Genomic DNA, 20,841 nt, shown 5'->3' on the forward strand with positions numbered 1-20,841 from the left:
CTCTCTGCCTGCTTCTCTGCTTGCTTGTGGTTTCTGTCTGTCAAATAAATAAAAAATCTTTAAAATGAAATAAAATCATATAGAATGTATTCTCCTACCAAAATTGAATAAAGTAGAAGTTAATAAGAGAAAGATAACAGAAAAATCTCCAAATATTTGGAAAGTAAACAAGACACGGGTAAATAATCCACAGGTCAAAACAGAAGACAAAGAGAAGTTTTAAAAAACACATTTAACTCAATGAAGATGAAAATGAAATACATCATTATAGGATATACCTAAAGCAGTACTCTGAGGGAAACTTATAGCATGAAATAAATACATATAAAAAGAAGAAACATCTCAAATCAGTAAACTCCCACCTCAAGAACCTAAAATAAGGGCAAAATAAATCCAAAGAAAGAAAAAAGAAGGAAATAACAAAGGTAAGAGCGGATAAAAACAAACTGAAAATAGAAAAATAGAGAAAATCAATTAAACCAAGAGCTGGTTTTTTTAGATTAATAAAGCTCACAAACTTCTAACAAGACTGACAAAGAAAAAAGAAGAAGACACAATATACCAATATCAGTAATGAAACAAGATATCACTATAGGCCCCCTCCCCGATATAAAAAGGCCAATAAGGGAATATTACGAACTCTATATACATAAATTTGACGATTTAGACAAAATGGGCCATTTGCTCAAAAAAACACAAACTGCCAAAATTCACACAATATGAAATAGATAGCTTCAACAGCCCTTAACCATTAATAAACTTGAACTTGCAATTTCAAAACTACCAAAAGAGAAATCTCCAGGGCTCAGAGAATCTCACTGAAGTAGTCTACCAAATATTTAAAAAAGAATTAACACCAATTCTACCAATTTCCAGGGAATTAAAGAGTAGGAAATACTTCTCTGCTGTTCCCCCTGCTTGTGTTCCCTCTCTCTCACTCTCTCTTTCTCTCTCTGTCAAATAAATAAATAAAATCTTGGGAAAAAAAATTCAACACCCATTCACCCATTCACCATTTAAAAAACAACAGCAACAACAACAGAATACATGAGAGCTTTTTCAACTTGCATCAACCAAGAGCCTGTGAAAGACAGGGTGCTTTTCTCCTAAGATCAGAAACGAGAGACAAGAATGTTTGCTCTCACCACTCTCTTATCCAACATAATGCTAGAAGTTCTAGCCAGTGCAATAAGGCAAGAAAAGGAAATAAAAGGCATATAGATGGGAAAGGCAGAAATTAAACCATCCCTATCTACAGAGGACATGACTGCCTACATAGAAAATCCCAAGGAATCTACCAAAAAATTCCTAGAGCTAATGAATGAGTTCTTCTCGGTTGTAGGATATAAGCTAAACATACTAAAAAACCTGCTGTATTTCTATATACAACAATGAACACATGGCCATCAATATTAAAAATACAAACCATTATGGACCTTGAAAATATTAGGCTACGTAAAATAAGTCAGACATATAAAGACAAACACCAAGATTTCACTCATATGTGAATCTGAACAAACAAGCAAGCAAGTAAGCAAAACAAAAACAAGTTCACAGATATAGAGAACAGATTGGTGGCTACCCGAATGGAAGGTGAGTGGGGGTGCAAAAATGGGTGAAGGAGGTCAATTGCATGGTAATGGATGTAGCTAGACTTTTTGCAGTGATCACTTTACAGTGCATACAAATGTCAAACTATAATGTTGCACACTTGAAACTTAGGTAATATTATATACTAATTGTATCTTAATTAAAAAATGCAATACTATTTACAGTCAAAAAATGAAATACTTAGGTATAAATCTAAATCATGAACAGGATTTACAGGTGAAGACTACACAATGATGATAAAATCAATGGAAAGATACACTGAGTTTATTGATTGAAAGACTCAACACTAAAGATGCTGATTCTCCCAAAATTCCAGCAAGATTTTTTTATAGATAAGAGATTATTCTAAAATTTATATGGAAAGGGAAAGGAGCTAGGATTGCTAAAACAATTTTGAAAAAATGAGAGGAATCAGTCCATCCAATTTCAAGACTCATAACTACAGGAATCAAGACTGTGATGATGGCTGAGGTATAACACAGTCCAACTGGACAGAAAAGAGAACCCAGAGAAATACCTACATAAATATACCCACTTACCTTTTATAAAGGTACAAAGCAACTGATGGAAGAGGGATAGCCTTCTCAACAAAAAAGTGCTGGAGCAACTCGACATCCACAGGCAAAACAAAACAAAATAAATAAACAAAACCACCAAGATCATGACCTAAATCTCGCACCTTATACAAAAACTCAAAAGGTTTATAAATTTAAAGATTTTATTTGTTTATTTGTCTCAGAGAGAGGGAGACGGCACACACAAGCAGGGGGAGCAGCAGGCAGAAGAAGAAGTAGGCTCCCCACTGAGCGAGGAACCCAACATGGGACTTGACCCCAGGACTCAGGGATCATAACCCCAGCTGGCCAAAGACAGAGGTTTAACTGACTGAGCTACCCAGGGATTCTGAAATGATCACAAATTTAAGTTTAAAATGTAAAACTATAAGACTTAAAAAAATAGAAGACATGGGGCACCTGGGTGGCTCAGTGGGTTAAAGCCTCTGCCTTCAGCTCAGGTCATGATCCCAGGGTCCTGGTATCAAGCCCCGCATCGGGCTCCCTGCTTGGCAGGGAGCCTGCTTCCTACTCAGTCTCTGCCTGCCTCTCTGCCCACTTGTGATCTCTGTCTATCAAATAAATAAATAAAATCTTAAAATATGGGGCGCCTGGGTGGCTCAGTGGTTTGGGCTGCTGCCTTCGGCTCGGGTCATGATCTCAGGGTCCTGGGATCGAGCCCCGCATTGGGCTCCCTGCTCCGCAGGAAGCCTGCTTCCCCCCTCTCTCTCTGCCTGCCTCTCTGTCTACTTGTGATCTCTGTCTGTCAAATAAATAAATAAAATCTTTAAAAAAAAAAAAATCTTGGGGCGCCTGGGTGGCTCAGTGGATTAAGCCGCTGCCTTCGGCTCAGGTCATGATCTCAGTGTCCTGGGATCGAGCCCCGCATCGGGCTCTTTGCTCAGCGGGAGCCTGCTTCTCTCTCTCTCTCTGCCTGACTCTCCGCCGACTTGTGATCTCTCTCTCTGTCAAATAAATAAATAAAATCTTAAAAAAAAAAAAAAATCTTAATATATATATATATATATATATATATATATATTAAAAAAAAAGAAGACAATCTTTGAAGAGTTCTTTTTCTTAGACTTGACATGAAAAATATGATCCATAAAAGGGAAAACAAATCAATAAATTGGACCTCATCAGAATTAAAAACTTCTGTTCTGCAGAGAACCTGGTTACAAGCTAAAAGGGAAAACTAATCAGAACACAGATTTGCAAACCGCATGTCTAAAGAAGAACTAGTATCTTCAGAAAATTATGCTGAGAAAAGAAATCCTAAACATAGTATGTTCCAATTTTATAAAATTTTTTAAATGACAGAATTATATGGAGAACAATTAGTGGCTGCTAAAGAGGGAAAGGAAGGAGTGCGGACAGGAGGGAAGTGGGTATGGCCATAAAAGGACAACATGAGGGATCTTCGTGGTGATGGGAAGTATCTGTACCTTGACTGTATCAATGTCAATATCCTAATTGTGATGTTGTACTCGATCATATAAATATCACTGTACTACATCATGCATGTATATCTATAATTATTTCAAAATGAAAAGTTCAATTAAAATAAACAAGAATTTAAAACTCCCCACAAATACAATTATATATTGCCTTAACTCTCAAATCCCCACTCCCTTCTTCAGCAAACTCCTGCCTCTTCTGTGTCAGATATCCACTTTTACCAACCTTACTCTAGTTAATGAAAACAACCTATGTACCATCGTCTTCCACACAGCCAATTATTGGAATCTGGGTGTGCATTTGGCTGAATATCCCCACAATGGATGCAGATGAGGTCAGCAGGAAAGCCTAGGACCAACACCAGCAGTCTGTATAATTCTGGCACAGGTTACCCAGTCGGGCACCAGCAAGAAGGTGTGGCCACCTGCCTGTTAGGCTGTGGGTAATTATCAGCCCTCTCTATACTGCTTCCTTTGAAGCCATTCACCTAACCCTTGGAACACTTCCACTGTTATCTGTATCACACTATGGGAGAAGCAAGCGGCATGGCAGTCATAACACCACCCAGCAGACACATCAGTGACAGACAGCCGTCCCAGCACCAATTCTCCTTATTTATCTTCCACATGAAAGCAGCAGATGCCATCAGATCTTCTCTGTGGGTTCCGAGATGAAGATCACTACTTCATCATCTTCCTTCCCCTCTTGCCAAATGGCGGCCCTGAAAACATGAGGCAGCCAATGGGCAATGCTTCCCAAGTCCCTTTGCCCTCAGGTGACACAACAGTCACTTCCTTGGGAATCTGAAACCAACCATAACTCCGGGTGAGCAGTCAGTGAGTGGGGGGGTCCTGCCAGCACTCTGAATTTCTCCCTCATCTGAGGAGAGAGCTGTAAGGTTCTCCCTATGGGCACATCTCTTTCCAACTAACAATCCATGAGAAGTGTTTTCTAAGCTCATTCTGACTCCTGCAGCGATGACTTTACACAAGGCAGAGGAAGAATTTGTAAAGAGGCAAGAATTTGTAAAGAGAAGACCAGTCATAACTGGTCACAGGGGGATCCAGTACTCTTTAAAGGAGCACATAAAAGTACATCCCCGGTGTACTTTTGTGACAGTGACAAAGACACATGCTTGCAAAAGTTTTGTGGGTTTTTTTCAAATCTTCTCTCACTAATGACTAAGATGCTTCCCAGGTCTTTCCAGGTGACGTGGACATACACAGAGAAGGTGGCTGTCCCAGCTCAGTATGATGAGAGCCTGGGAACCCTCCTGCTGAGCCAGGTCTCCTTTCACAATGTTCTTTATCCCAGACTGATCTGCACAGATACCCACTATCTTCATCTCAGAAGAAAAGTGTTCCAAGTGACACAAAGGGCTCTTAAAAATCCCCAACCTCCATTGTGTACGGAGTAAGACCTGGCCTCTACAGAGATGGCTTTCCAGGAAAGCCAAGAAAACAACACTGTCCTACTGACAATAGGCCATTTCCTTCTTCCTTTAGAGATTCTTCATCCCAGCAGGAAAGGAAATCTAAGAGACTGGTAGTATAGGCCCATAAAAATGAAAAAAGGGTATTAAACTCCTATACTACAAAATCAACAAAACTGTAATCATCTACTTGAATAATTTCAATTCGGTAGTCCAGCATGCACCAAAATTTAATAAACCACTTTGCTTTAGAATAATTGTCACATGGGGTTTGATTTAATTAATCTCAGCAGGCTTGAAAATAGCCCCCAGGAAGTCAATGCGATCAACTTCCCTCAATTGTGCTAGAATGAAAATGTGAGTTAACTATGCTACCAAATCAAGACATATTTAGGCAGGGGTGGCGATTTTCTGTGCTCTGACCTATCTACCTGTAAGCACTGACCTTGTAATGCTCGATCAGTCTCGCTTCTATGTACCAGGAAGGCTTCTGGCTCAGTACCCTTTCAGGGTGAGCACCTTGTATGAGGGGTCAGATTAGAAATAAAGATTAGGGAAAAGCAGAAAGAGTTCTTGCTTCCTCCTCCATGTTTCTTCTATGTTAGAAGGAAAGCAGACCCCATTCTCAGAGCCCAGGGTATTTTTCCTAATTCTGACTGGAGTTAAGAGAAGACCAGATGATATTCCGGCAGCACTGCTGACAGGCAGAAGAAAGCATACTCACCCTCTCCCTTCTGAGTGTCACTGCCCTGGAAGAGGATTCCAGCCCAGAGAGCAAAGCCGAGAGGAAGTGAATCTTCATCACTCTCCTCCCATCCAAGAGTGAGATCTAATGAGAAAAGGTGAGACTCGCAGGGGGCAGGAGGGCTAACCTCTGCCAGAGTTACAACTTAGACTTGACCCTGTCCATGTGCCCTCAGTACAGTGCCTCACCCTGGCCCAAACTGGGTCTGCATTTATGAATGAATGGTCCCTACATCTCAAGGAGCAGAGCATTGTCATTATCCAGAAGCCATCCCGACTTGCAGAAGCACGGGATGCTCAGCAAGGTGTGTGTGGCATTTCCAAGGCTAAGCCTGGAGACAAGCACCTGCCTCCAGGCGACTCAACACTGAGCAAGAGCTGTTTATACCAACGCCGGGTGGTAAGGACCGCACTTGGAGATACAAATACGACCCAGAAAGCCTGATTCCACAAGCTGCACATTTACAAATCACTCGTCTTACCCACACCTTTGCATGACTTGCCATTAAAAAACTAAGAGTTCAAGAGAAGCTGCCAATTTCCTTATTCACAATTCCACAATCCAGAATTCATTCATTTACTTAGTGAGGCCAGGAGTCTAAGACTCAACTTAGAAGGGAACTTTATGTAATGAGGAGCTCACTCTATGTCACAGTCAGAACACAGTATGTGGTTTTGGCTCCAGCATATACACCCTCCCCTACACACACACACACACACACACACACACACAAGTACATGTGCACAAGCACACCACAGATCATAGCCAGGAACCGAAGCTGGCACGTAAAGTACGCAATCCTTTTCCAGGAAGTACAGGACACAATAGTTTTGGAGAAGTGGCCTAAGGTCACAGAGAGCGGTCTTTAATGGTAGATCTGAAACCGGATTTGGTAAAACAAGTAGGCTCCTCAGTTAAGACGAGCCAAGCAATCACTGGGGAAGTTTAGATTTGTTTCAGAAAACTCAAAGGCAGAGAAAACAGGTCTAGCAGATTTTAAAACATACCATTTTAGAGAATATTTTGCTTATTTTTCCTAGCGCATTTCAGATTGTTAACCTCAAATGTTTAAAACCTAAATGTACTTTGAACTGTTCTCATTTTGAATATATAATCCTTCCGAATAGAACTAAAGCTTGTAGATATTAATATAGCCTCGCCTTCTTTACTGTTTTCAATGAGGACTTGGGGGATGTTATTTCAGAAGGATCCATGGAACATTTAAGCAAGGGCAAGTCCTTTGAAGGCCTGTATTTCTAAAGCCTATTCAGTCCGAGAGTAACTGCAGTGATAATGGTAAGACCACACAATGGAGGCTAGTCTTTACCATAATACTGAGCCACTTGTGTGCTGGCTCTACGAAAGTTTCCCCAGTGGTAGGTTTTCACTTAGTAATCGGGTAGCAGAACAAATATAGTGAATCAATTATTTCCATTTGCAGCACACACTTAAATGTCCCAGGGCCAATCTCACAGTAAACACCAATTACTTGCATGCCTGACACAGAAAACAAAACCAAACATGTACTCTTTTTCACAGAAAGAGCACAAATCAGAAACCTGAGATATGAATTCACTTATTTCTCATTTCTTTGTTTAGTTTGGCCACACTAAGAGGACTGGTTGTAGACTGAAAGATAGGACTAACCCACAGAACTCAATCTGCATCACCCATTTCCTTCTGAGGGTACTAACTATTGCTCACTTACTCAAGCCTCCTGGTCCCAGGCAACCTACATTTTAATAACTTGCCAGGATAAATTAGAATAATTGTTGCATGGGGTTTGGCTTAATTAATCTCAGCAGGCTTCAAGGAAGGCCCATGAAGTCAACAGGAAAAATGTCCTTCAGATGTTCCATTATTAAAAGTGGAAGAATTATGTCACCAAAAAAGACAGGTATAGAAAAGACTGCAGTTATAAATCAAAACCGAAATACTTACACATGCTGATAGAGACAGAGACATGTTTGTCCCTCCAAAGGAGGAAGGGAAGAAATAAACTTGCTAGCTTGGCTCTTTTGGTACAAAGCAGGTACTTATCAATAGTTGTCAAATTAATAAAACAATGAATAAACGTTAATTTAATGTATGTGACAAGACAGGGCATGCAAAAAGATTATACATCTTTTCAAGTAATGGTTAGAAATACATAATTTAGGACATAGTGACATTTAGATCCCAGAAAATAGAACCATGCCAAAGAGATGAAGTCTAAAGATTTATTCCAGGTTTGAAAACTGGCATTTAGGTACAAATGACAGATTAGAACTGGTACAAAATAAACTGGGTTCAGATCCCAACTCTGCTGCTTGCTAACTCTGTGACCTTGGGAAGGCATTTACCGCTCTGTGTTTCAACTGCCTTATCTGAAAAACGTAGACAGCAATGGTCCCCAAATATTAAGTACTCCCCACCCATGTTGTAAAGCATTGCTACTTCATGATTGTAGAATGGTTATATTCCAAAAATTGGAGTTTTTCCATAGAGAATTGGGAAAATGGTGCCCAGGGCTGAGAAGGCTGTGGGGGAGGACACACTCTGTTTACAGCATGACCCTTGCAAAGAGAGGGCTTAGAGAATTAGACGTGGAGATCCATCGCACTGGGCTATTTCACCTCTCAACTCTCAGAACAAAAGACGGGACCACCAGAGATTTCCAAACCAACAGGCATTTGACAATTAACAAGTCTTCATCAAACAACTGAAATGGCTCACTTTCCCCTCTTGTTGCCATAAAACCATCAGAGTCTCCTCCAGCACATGTATACGAAGCAATTATTGCGCCAGGCACTCTGCTAAGCAAGAATGGACTCATTTCATCCTCCCAACAGCTGAGCACAGTGATTCCCAAACCTCCCTGCACATGGGAAGCTGCTAAAAATTTCAATGCTTAGGTCACACCCAAAACCAATCATAGTATTTGGGGAGGGAGTAGGAATCAACTTTAAAAAAAACAAAACAAAACAAAAAAAAACCTGGCTAATTCAAATGTGCAGTGAAGTTTGAAATGCTACCAAAAGGCCGGGTATTGTTCCCACCTACATTTTTCAGATAAGGCAACTGAGGCACAGAAAGGGTAATTAATACCTTCCCAAGGTCACATAGCAGAGTTAGGATCTGAACTCAGTTTGACTACTGCCAACACTAAAAATCAGGAAAGATGGAGGTGTTACAGAAATAATATAAAACACTAATGGGCAATGAAATGAAGTGGGGGGCGGGGAGAAATTGTGAGAAAGTACATACACTTGGCAAAGAGATGCAGGACATGTGGACAGCTGTGGACTTGAGGAAAATCCTACCCAATCCAACCAGGTAGGAACAGAGTTTTCACTCTCTGAAAACCTTATCGTGTAGCCATGAAGAATAACTATTTAGGACCTCCTGAAAGCACATGTACTAGAACAGTGCTTCTCAAACTCTGGACCTCTGCAGCTCTCCACAGGTCTGAGAGAAAGCCCTAGAATTTGCTCTTCCAACAAATCCCCAAGTGATACTCAGGCCAAACCACTGCTCTAGACACACAACAGTCATAAATGATAAGCTGGGAGCTATGCCATGCAGAAGTGTTCAGAGTCCCTAGGGTCCCGGAGCTAAAGTCTGTCTCCCCACCTGTGCTTACTCAATCTGGCTGAATCCACCTGCATTATGCCTCCCTCTGTCAGCTCCTTCCCCAATCTGCTCATCCCATTCAGCCCAGGCTGTAGTTAACCCCTCCTCCAGGAAGGCTTCCTGGATCCTAGATCTCTCATGGGCTCCCTAAATCCACTCCTCACAAACTGATCACTATATCTGCTACACATTTTAAGACTTTCCTTTCACACATCTACCTCCCCCACTGGACAGGAATGTGAGGCTCCTTGAGGACCACAGCTGTTTCTGAGGACTCTTTCCATCTTCTCCATCTGGCACAGGCCTGGCACAAAAAAGATACACTATAAGCATGCACATGTGAGCACGCCAGTCTACCAGGAAGGGTGGGAATGGAGCAAGTAGAAGCAAGACTCAAGTAGGAGCTGGCTTTCTCAGAGCTATAGCTGATTTCAGTGTATAAGCTGGATGTGTCTCAACATACATGTGTAAGTTGTTTCAGGACTCAGGACTCCATCTCTCACCATACACGGTAGTTAAATACTAGGGCCTGACCTCAGAAATGTGTTTAATGTGACTGAATTGTAATTTTAACACTCAAGTACAAGACTGCTCACTGTTTATATAGAACGATAATTTCTACAAAAGACTGTGATCAAAGTTCCAGTAGCAGGAACATATCTCATTCCCCACCTCCTGTCCCTCCACTTTAAGACAATAAAATCCTGGACTCACCCTCCCCTTGCATCTGCCCTAGAGCATGAGATCGCAGTTTCCCACTTTCTGGCAGGCTGCCTCCCTCCACCAACAACACTTTCCAGTCTGTCTGGTCATTTCAGACCTGGGTTCTATTTTTCTCCAAGGACAGCTTGCTAGTCTTAGGGAAAAAACTCTGTCATGGTGTCAGTGGGGGCTGGGGAAAGGCTGGTTGCCCTCTCCTTCCAAGTTAGCCATGCAGAGTCCTCTCAGAGCTCCCCAACCTGGCTGACTCCAGAGAGTGAGGATGGGAGGCAGGGGAAGGTTCCAGTCCAGATCTGGCAGGCAAGAGCGCCCAAAGATATTATGAGTCAGGCACACGGTCCCTGAAATTACAATGTTGAGTTCTCATTTCTTCCACAATGATACAGAGTGGTCCTACTGCAGGGAAACAGGCAGAGGTTATATCTGACCAAGAAATCTAGTCCTTTAAGGTCTGGTGAAGATGGGGTAACAATTGTGTCTCGAGGACATTTGAATATTAGGGCAAAAGCACGCGATATTACCTGCATCCACAAATATGGACATTCTGACCACAGTCACTGCCATGTATTAGAAATCTGTATCATCCTCTTTCCATTCGTGGCATGGCAGCAGCTCCCAGAGCCCTCTCAGGCAATGACAAAGCGCCATGTACATCCCAAGTGAGACAGACAGGGATGGGCCCTGAAACTCTTATGAGCCTGCCCCTCCCCACCAATTGCAGATGCAATGTTACATCTGCAGTTCACCAAACAGGAACCATCTAGTTCGGAAAAGCCTCTGCAAAAGAGTGTAGCCAAAGGGAGTTACAAGGGACAGAGGAGACAGACACATGGAAGCATATACTCAGATCTCCTGAGCCAGGCAGCCCAGTGCTCCAATCTCATCCTTGTCACTTACTATGAGGCTTTGGCCATGAAATAGTCCTTCACCTCCATTTTCTCAGCTGTTAAAGGGGAGCAGAGAAATCTAATTTGCTCTTTAGTTAGAATGATCCTCATCTCAACCACAGAACACAGATAAATACTTGAGATAACTACTGTACCCTCAATTCTCCCAAGGATGGAACCATAACTGCCCTTCTCATTCTAGAAGCATCAGAGAAGTTAATTACATACGACGTGTACCTTAGGGCATTAGGGTTTAATTCTGTCAAGAAAGACTGATACAGAATGAGTTAAGCAGCATGGGTAAATACTACCCTCTAGGTTCCCGGAGGGTTCCTGGAGGGAAGGAATTAAATAGAAAGGTAGGAGCTGGGAATCAGGGGGGCTTAGGTGGGAGTCCCAGTCCAAGAAAAGGGGGAGAGCATGGCAGAGCCAACACAGAAAGAAAAGCTAACCTGACACGCTCTGTCCCCTTCACTTGTTTCATGTGAGATGCAAGGATGAAGGAAATCATATGAGCACTTTGTGCCTAATGCATTTGTCTGCAAATGGAAAATACAATTAAAAATTACAGTTACTGATCTTCAAACGCCCACGTATTATATGATTTGCCTCTAGAAAGCAATGTACATTTGGTGTTCCTTCCTGATGTTTTGGAAATAACAAAATTACTTTTCTAAATCCTCTGAATTTATACTTCCATGATTTTATGATCCCATTTATGCCATTACATACTTCAAAAGCAAACATTTTAAGTGTTTAGCTTTCAGACCAAAAAAAAAAACAAACCCAGAAAACCCTGACAATTTCTATTTTAAATGAATCCTTCCAGAACCTCTTAGCTCAGGAAAGGAAGAGGAAAGAAGGCTCATTGTTTTCAGCAGCAAGCAGACAGATCAACCCACCAAGCTGTACAGCCAGTCATGAGGAGCCCTGGACCAAAGATCAACAGATCTGGGATCTAAGCTCAGGTCTCCTAGCCTTTGGAGACTACTGCTTTCCCTTGGAGACATCATTTTACTTCTCTGGGTCAGTTTCCTCATCTGTGGAGCGTAAGATCCCTTCAAGCTATCAAAGTATAAAACTTTACCTACACTCTGCCTCAATAGCTGCAAAAGGGGAAATATTTGCCTCCAACTTTCAGGATGGTAAAGACCAACTAGGAAATATTTGAACAAGCTTTTGAGATTACATAATGAAATAGAAATAAACGAGACTCATAAAATCACAGGGCTATCAGGGGGGCCCTAGAGGTCTGACCAACTAGTCAAAGTGAATCTCAAATTCCCAATGCACAGGAGACTGCTGGTGATTATCTCTCTTCCAGCCTTCCTGTAGCTAAGGGGACCAATGTATTCTCTTTAGGAAGCCAACTGAAAGAAAGCCTGAATTGACAGTCAGCCCAGAGAGTGTCCCCAATCTTTCCAAAGGACATCAGGCATTGGATTTTCCCCCTGCACTGTTCTATAGGTATAGATAATATGCCCTCAATTGTTGTAAACTGCAGACTAAATAAAAGGTGCAATTCATGACCTTATTCCCAAAACCAAATCCCAGCCTATGTCTGAGTTCAGAAGTTCCTATAGCATAGAAGTTCAGCGCCTGGCAAGAAGGGCTCTGCCACTAGAGAGCCTTGAGAAATTGGGCCTGTTACTTCTCAGCCTCTCTTGTCTCATCTGTAAAATGGGGAAAGTAATAGTATCTACATTTCAGGGATGTGAGGAGGATTAATGAGGTATTAGAGCATGTAAATCCCTCAGAAGAGAGCCCGGCCCAGACTAACTGTTTGATAAGTATATTCAATATTGATATCAATATTAACATAATCCAGTAACTATGTATATGATGCTGGAGCAGATTGGAAGGTCCTGAAATCCAGGGTACTCCTGGGGAAAGGCAGAGGCTCCCTCCCTCCACCTTCGGACCCTTTTCAGGCAGTCTGAAATGAAGATGTCTGCAACCTAATGGAGGACTGATTGTAAAAGAGGAAAGGGAACCTAGGAATGGTGGTGGCGTAGAAAATTCACAACCAAAGGAACTGAAACAAGGTGTGCTGTGAAGGCAGCAGCAGGGAAAGCATTTGTGGAGAAGTAGGTAAAAGGCAAGAAAGCACCATGTGGGAGAAATTGGGGAGAGAAGCAACACATGTGCACGTGCACAGCACAAATAAAAAAACAGATAATCATCCTGGTTGGAAGATGGCAAATTTGGGGGCCGAAGGAGGTCACTGAAAATTACAATATCGTATAAAAACCAGTCACATAAAACTCTATAAAGGATGTGGGGGCAGAGAACAAGGGTAGCACAGGGAGGAGTGCATAATTAACAGGCACCAGGAGAACAATGGAATGAGGAGGTATGCAAGTTGGGGGACATGTAGAAAAGGTGCATTTGTTATGAATGGTGCACAAATAAAATGGAGTGAGATTTCTGTGCCTGTTAGCAAAGGGAAGCAAAGAACTGGGAGATCTGAAGGGAGGTTGTGGTAATGAAAACACCAGGCAACACAAAAAATGATATGAGGAGCAGAGAAAACCTGGGGGGGGGGGTGTTGATTTTTGGATAGTCTTGATAATAAGTGTTCACTAAATTCAAATTATTGTTCTATTACCGACACTATCATCCAGTGAGGCAAAGCAACTAACCCGAGTTTTTTTGTTGGTTGGTTTGGTTTGGTTTGTTTTCTCGCGTTTGGAGGGAGGGGAAATTTGTTGAGGCTCTGTAACTTTACACAGTCAGATGGGTGGCCCGCCAGCCAGCCCAGGTCACCTGAGTTCCCCCTGACGTGAGCAGCACTGCTGGTGTCTACCTTCCTGGAGCTAGTATGCAAATTCCCGCACCACGTCAACCACAGCTGGAACCAAGCCGACTCCAGCAAACCTTCCAATTCAGAGGCGACAGACACCGAGTCCCGGCGGTCTTTCTCGTGAAATGAGACGTAGTTGGGACCTGAGGAGAATCTTGCTTTCAAAACTAAGTTCTCGGACCGCATCCGCTCCATGGCAACCAGCTACAGCAGACCCGGGCCGGTGCCGGTGGCACCGGTGGCGCCACCCGAGGGAGCGGAGCTGTGAAGGGAACACCGGCCGCACCAGGCTCCCCGAACCTTTGTCCGCCCTCCCCGCGCAACCTCGAAGGCCAGGCCCAACGAGTCGGGAGCTCGGGGTAAAGTTTCAGGGTAATCCCCGAACGGGTCGCGCCGGAGACGACCTCTTCCAGGAGAGCCGGCTGCACGCGCTCCCCGGGGTCAACGCCGCTGGCCGAACCTGGGGGTTGGGGGGGTCGCCGAGCAACCACTGCAGGGCACCAACAGGTGGGCAGCTAGGGCTGCCCCGAGAAGCGGCCAGGAGGATGGAGGACGAAGGAGGGCGTCCTCGGGCTTTGAAAGCCGTCGCCTGGGGCTAATTCCTCTCCGTGGTCTCCGGGCTAACAGCCCCAGACGCCTGCCCCCACGCCCCGCGCGCGCCCCGCACAGACGCACGCCGGGGTGCAGCCTCACCTCGTGCGGCTCCCACTCGGCGGAGCTTCCAAAGCCAGAGGATCCAAGACGTCCCTGCGACACTGGGCCGGTCCGGGTCCCACGGAGCTCGGAGCACGCCGGGCTCTCGCAGAAGCCTCTGCTCCCGTGCGCTGCCTCTGGGCTGGCGGCGGGCGGGGCGGCTGCCAGAGAAAGCGCGGCGCTGAATCCCGCCCGCGCCGCGGCAGCCGGACTCCCAGGCCACGCCCCCACCCCGCCTCGGGTCACACCCCCAGCCCATTTTAGAGCTACGCCCTAGCCACGCCCCCAACCCGGCTCTCCCTCTTCCTCTCCAGGCCACGCCCCCGACCCGTTTCGGCCGCGCCTCCAGCCGGGTTCTCTGTCCACTTAGGCCGTGCTCCCGACCACACTCACCCTCTGCACCCCGGCCTTGCCGCGCCCCCTGCCCGGAGACCCGGCCAAGCCGGTCCCTACCAACATCCCGGCTTCCCCCACCATCTTCCCAGCCTTTCCCAGCCCCTCAAGGCATCCCTCATCTCCCATCAGGATATCCCCCAGCCACGCCCCTGGCCCTGCTACACTTACCCCCAACTCCTCTTGCCCTCAGCTACACCCCGAGCCCGGCTCTCTTCCAACCACCCCCAGAGACTACCCCATACCACCACCCCCCGCCGGGTCCCCCTAAGCCAGTCTCTTCCCCTACGCCATCAACCCCCAGCCTCACAAGCCCAGGGTGGGAGGAGCCACCTAGTAGCCCAAGCAACCCCTGGTACCCCAGTCCACTTGCCCCACTTCTGCCTCGGTTTGAAGTTCTCTTTACGCGAAGGAGCAGAGGCTATGCTCACTTCTGAGCAAAGGAAACACTGGGTGCGGATTTTTAAAACTACCCTTCTCCCCAGGAACTAGGGCAAGTCTTATTGTACTGTTTAGTGAAGCCACTCAAAGCACTACCGTAACCTTTTCCTTGTGGTCCAAAGGGTAATCAGTAATTTCACATGAAAACTACAGAGGCGAAGCAAGCCCTTCTGTGCGAGGATGTGGACCCCAAACACTCTGTTGATTGTTTACATGCAACTAATGAAACTTGTAAACATATTCTTTTAATAAGTGCCAGTTTTTAGATGATTCATTTAAACGGTTATTATCCACCAACACTACTTTAAACGTGGATTATTTTTATAATCAAAGAACCATAACAACTTTTTTTAAACTAAAAAACATAAAACGATTAAAGTACTCAATGAGGAGTAAAAATTAACTTTATATATGCTTTTTTAAACAGTGAAAAAACTTCTAAATAGTGAAAAAACTTTTTTAAAATAGTAAAAAAAAAAAATCAAATGGTGGTTACAAGTGGTTATGCATTTGTCAAAATCCACAGAAAGAGTGAACTGGAATGTAAACCTGTTCATCATAATGTATCAATATTGACTCATCAGTTCTAACAAATGTACCACAGTTACCTAAGATGTCAATGATAGGAGAAACTGGGGGGAGGGAGGGTTAGTATATGGGAGCTCTCCTTTACAGAAAAAAACTTTTCTGTAAACCTAAAACTGCTCTTTAAAAAGTCTGTTAATTAAAGCAAACACACCAAAATATTAATGGTAATTAACTCTGAGTGGGGGAAATTTGAACAAATTTTTTTTGTTATGTGAATTTTTATTGAAATCCCCACATTTTTGGCAAGGAGCATATATATTTTTAAAGCAGAAAAAATATTATGCAAGCAAACTATGGAAAATTTTGGAGGCATAGCATGAGAGGTTAATATCAAATATTCCATTTTATTTTTATTTTATATAACTTTTAAAACATCTGTCTAAAGCTCTTATAAATGTTAAAAATTATATCTATTCTACTATTGTTAAAAAAAATTTCAAGGGCTACATTGAATTTTTTAATGATCTCTAGAATTAGCACCCATCTGGGGAGAAAATTTTTGTTTTTCTTTTTAAAAAATCTGGGTCTCAAAGGATCATTTCTGCCTTCTTTGAAATCATAATTAATATTTACATGCAACACTTTTTCTAGTGAAGAAAAACACTATACTCAAAACCAAGTTCGGGGGTGGGGGGTAGAATTAAAGAGTCCTGGCCCTCAAATACTTGGAGCTCCGTAGAGTTAGAAGCATCTGCCTCCGTGACACCTATGACCCTAGCAAAGCCTTTTTGCCTGAGTTTCAGTGTCCTTAGGGAAAAGGGAAACCCCTCTCTCTCTGCATTGGTCGGAAAATACCAAACTTGACCCCATATAAGAATCCTAGCATCTTAGCCCACACAGGGGCTTAATACTTACTAGTTCTTGCCCTTTAAAAAAATATATATATATATTGTTTTAGGGAGAATCTTGAGCTCCTGAGACAAAAGATACTAAGTTGTTGGAACAAGGCAGGATAGTTCAAGAAAAAACTCACTGATATGACCTGGAGGGATTGGATGCTTAACACTCAGCACCATCACTAGCCAAAGCATGAAGGGGATAAATCACCATCTCATTTTTCTAATCAATTAAATGAGAGATCTGGACCAGCGGTCTCTAAGTATCCTTCACTTTCCATCACTGCAAGGGGAATTTCAGTGTGGCTTCTGAGTAAAAAGGCCTAAGTCTCCTGTAGTGACCTCTCTCTTTGCCCACAGGACCAGCCATCAGTCACTGCCCTGCAAACAAAGTTGACATCTGCTTTCTACCCTCCCTACAAAAGAGAACCTCCCAAGGCTTCTTTGAACTTTTTTGTTCCTCTCCATGATCTGCTACTACCAGACACTGACTAGGAGCCGAAATTCTAACAGTAGCCAACCTACAGCTTTTCCCCAAGATTCATTGTAACACCACTCACTGGTGCTTTCTGCAAGAGAGTGTCCAGGGATAGAAGCTACCATTTCTCACCCAAGTGTGCGGTGCACTTTTCTTTCTTCTCATAATTACGTCTCCAAAATTTTAATGTTTCTGTTACTATTTATTGAGCACTTTAATATGCTGTGTCATTGACATTCCTTATTTCGTTAAAGCCTCAAAGCAGCCCCCGAAGTACTATTATGTTCCTGTTTTAAAGATGGGGGAAACAAGCATCAGAGAAGGTGAATTAATTGTCTAAGGTTACCCAGCTGGTAAGTAATGGGTCGAGGATTTGATTCCATGCTCCTGCTTTTGAACACTATGAAGAAGACTGTACTGGGACTTCCCTCAGTGTCCTGAGGACTCATGATGGTGTTCCTCTGCTGAAAGTCCCCACTCCTTAGGGGCTTTTCAGGAGCAGGGACAAGGGAAGAAAGTGCTCTGGATGCAACGCTTGTCTCCCACCTCTCAGCCTCATATGTTGAAGTCCCACCCCACAATGAGATGGTTTTAGGAGGTAGGACCTTGGAAGGTAAGCAGGTTTAGAGGAAGTCATGAAGGTGGGATCCCATGATGGGATCCGTGGCCTAATAAGAAGAGAACTCTGGTTCTCTCCCTCTCCCACTTCCTCTCCCTTGGGAGGACATGGCAAGAACGGGGCCAGCTGCAAGCCAGAAAGTGTGTCTTCACCAGACACCTTGGACCTCCCAGCCTCCAAAAATGTAAAAAATAAACTCCTGTTGTTCAAGCCACCCAGGGTGGTCTTTTGTCATGGCAGCTACGCTAATACAGAAAGCAAACTCCTTTTTCCTTGTTTTAGATTGTTTTTCTTCGAGGAGCTTCCAAAATGGAACCCTTCTGGCCTCGAGCCTCACCCTCTTCTGCTTAAAAAGTTACCTGACTGGTGGGAGAAATCCATTGCTCCTCCTAACCTAATAATGATTTATTAAAGCTTTTCACTCTTTTCGACTTCTCAACCCAGACTACTCCAGGGAGCAATCTGAGGCCAGTGTCTCTTCCTCAGAGCCAGACTGTCACCTGGTTGGGGTACCTGATGGTCCATACCTGGCTGGGGAAGCGGGAGGGCCATGCAGAGAATATTAACCAGAACTTGTCACACAGACCCAAAGTCACAGTCTCTCATTGACTTTATCTCAGGGACATTCTCACTGACATTTTTATCTTCATCTGTCAGTCTCCAGTGTCCTGTTTCTTAATTGGTTGTGAAAGTGGGAAGGGGAGAAAAGATAGCTTGGCTGGCCCACAGTTGTCCCTGAAGGGGAAGGTAAAACCTGAACAGGCATCAGCCAGCCTTGTGGCTCCAGGAAAATTGTTTAACCCCTCTGCGACTTTCTCCTTCTCTGTGACATACTGTGGCGAATTTGTGATAATGTATGTAAAATCCTAACTCACTCTCTGGCACGTGGTAAATGCTCCATAAACGGTAGCTATCATTATTGATCAGAATGGTTAAGAACGATTTGCAGTCTTTTATTCCACAGTTTATCAGAGCAGACATCTCTCTAAACCCAAGCTTCCTAGGATGGAAGAGTAATGTCTGGTATTTGTCAAATTATTTGGGCACATAAATATCTATTGGAGGGAGAGTAAGTAGTGTCCAATTAATCTGGGCATAGAGAGAAAAGGGTTTTCCCTGTTCTTTTTTTTTTTTTTTAAGATTCTATTTTATTTATTTATTTGACAGAGAGAGGATGGCGAGAGAGGAAATAGAAGCAGGGGGAATGGGAGAAGGAGAAACGGGCTTCCTGCTGAGCAAGGAGCCCAATGCGGGCCTCAATCCTAAACCCTGGGATCATGACCTGAGCTGAAGGCAGACAGATGCTTAACCAACAGAGCCACCCAGGTGCCCATTTTCCTTGTTCTTTGTCCAGAAGCCAGCTCCAGTAACCTTCTACTGTGCCTTCCCTGTGGGCTCAGCCAAAAGGATGCTGGAGGGAATCTGATGGCTCTGGAAGGAATAAGATGGGCAAGGCAGCCATAAGGAAGAGAAAAGAATGAGCAGTGAAACCATGTCCCCAGCTTTCTTACCAGACAACCAGAATCTACACAAAGCCACGAGTGTGGGGGAAGTAGCTGTCTGCAGAGCCCAATTCCCAACTGGTTCTGAAAGCTCTGCAAGGACTCTGACCCGCTCTGAACAGTGACTCTAGGTTTCAAGGGTGTACATTAGCTAGACTGGAGAGGAGACTTTTTGAGACCAGTTCTCCACAAACATAGTCTTTCTCTTTGCCTCAACTAAGCAACTCCTGAAATCCTGTCTTCTTTATTAAATTGCCATGAATGATACCTTCATCTATCAATTTTGCTTTATCTCTCTACCCTTCACCGTGTCACAGCATGCCTTTAATCCTGTACAGGATGTAATCTCTTTGTTAGTGATGAGGCACTGGCTTCGGAAGCAGGCAGAGCGGCGTAGGTCCTCCTTTCACCTCTCCCTAGCTGGGTGGCCTTGGATAAGCTCCTTTGAACCTTTGTTTCTTCAACTGTAATATAGAAATAACAACATGTACCCTGTTGTGGTGGGGAATTTTTTTTTTTTTTTTTTTTTTTTTTTGAGAGAGAGATTGAGAAAGCAAACACAGAGAGAAAGGCAGAGGGAGAAGGAGAAGCAGACTCCCCACTGAGCAAGGAGCCTTACCCGGCTCCATCCCATGACCCTGGGATCCAGACCTGAGCCAAGGCATACACTTAACTGACTGAACCAGCCAGGGGCCCCTGAAGTGGGGAATTAAACGAGATAATCTGTGTGAAGACTTTAGAATCGCCAGACCTACAGAGAATATGTAATATGAATGTCTGCTAAGAGCACACACACAGGCAAACCAGATCTGCCTGGTGAACGCCAGAGTCTTTCTCAAGGCTCACCTCAAGTTCACGTCTTTGAAGCCTTCCCTAACTTCCCTAGGTTTGTTACTTTGTATTCTGTGACAACCTAGACCTCAGATACACTTTTATTTTAGGACTAACCAAGAAGATTATGAATCTCCTGAGGCAGAAAAAAAAAAAACCATATATAATATAGTGTGTGTGTGTTTATAGTATAAAATATATTTTTGGGGTGCCTGGGTGGCTCAGTCGTTAAGTGTCTGCCTTTGACTCAGGTCATGATCTCAAGGCCCTGGGATCGAGCCCCGAATCCGGCTCCCTGCTCAGCAGGAAGCCTGCTTCTCCCTCTCACACTCCCCCTGCTTGTGTTCCCTCTCTTGCTGTGTCTCTGTCAAATAAATAAATAAAATCTTTAAATATATATATATATTTATATTTTATAAATATATTTATATAAATTTATAAATGTAAATATTTATAAATAAATATTTATTTTATATACTCACATATTTTCTTAAGATTTAGTTGTCTGTCAGAGAGAAAGAGAGAGCACAACCAAGGGAAGCAGCAGAGGGAGAAACAGGCTCCCTGCTGAGCAAGGATCTTGATGTAGGACTCTAATCCCAGGACTCTGGGATCATGACCAGAGCTGAAGGCAG

At 43.7% G+C, this 20,841-nt stretch overlaps 1 protein-coding gene across 5 annotated transcripts in view; it reads right to left on the reverse strand.

Moving 5' to 3' along the window:
• SPATA13 (spermatogenesis associated 13) overlaps positions 1–20,841 on the reverse strand; it is a 342,569-nt gene that overhangs the window by 134,626 nt on the left and 187,102 nt on the right. The window contains exon 1 of one of the 5 annotated variants that reach the window (XM_082700189.1): positions 14,519–14,746. The exons of 3 other annotated variants lie outside the window; for them this stretch is intronic. The gene's annotated coding sequence lies outside the window, so the exon portion shown is untranslated. Of the gene's footprint in view, positions 1–13,788; positions 13,807–14,518; positions 14,747–20,841 lie in introns of those variants that run through there. One more of the 5 variants, XM_082700188.1, reaches the window with a different exon arrangement.

The sequence above is a fragment of the Mustela nivalis genome, assembly GCF_964662115.1.
Source record: "Mustela nivalis genome assembly, chromosome: 15".
Lineage (NCBI taxonomy): Eukaryota > Metazoa > Chordata > Mammalia > Carnivora > Mustelidae > Mustela > Mustela nivalis.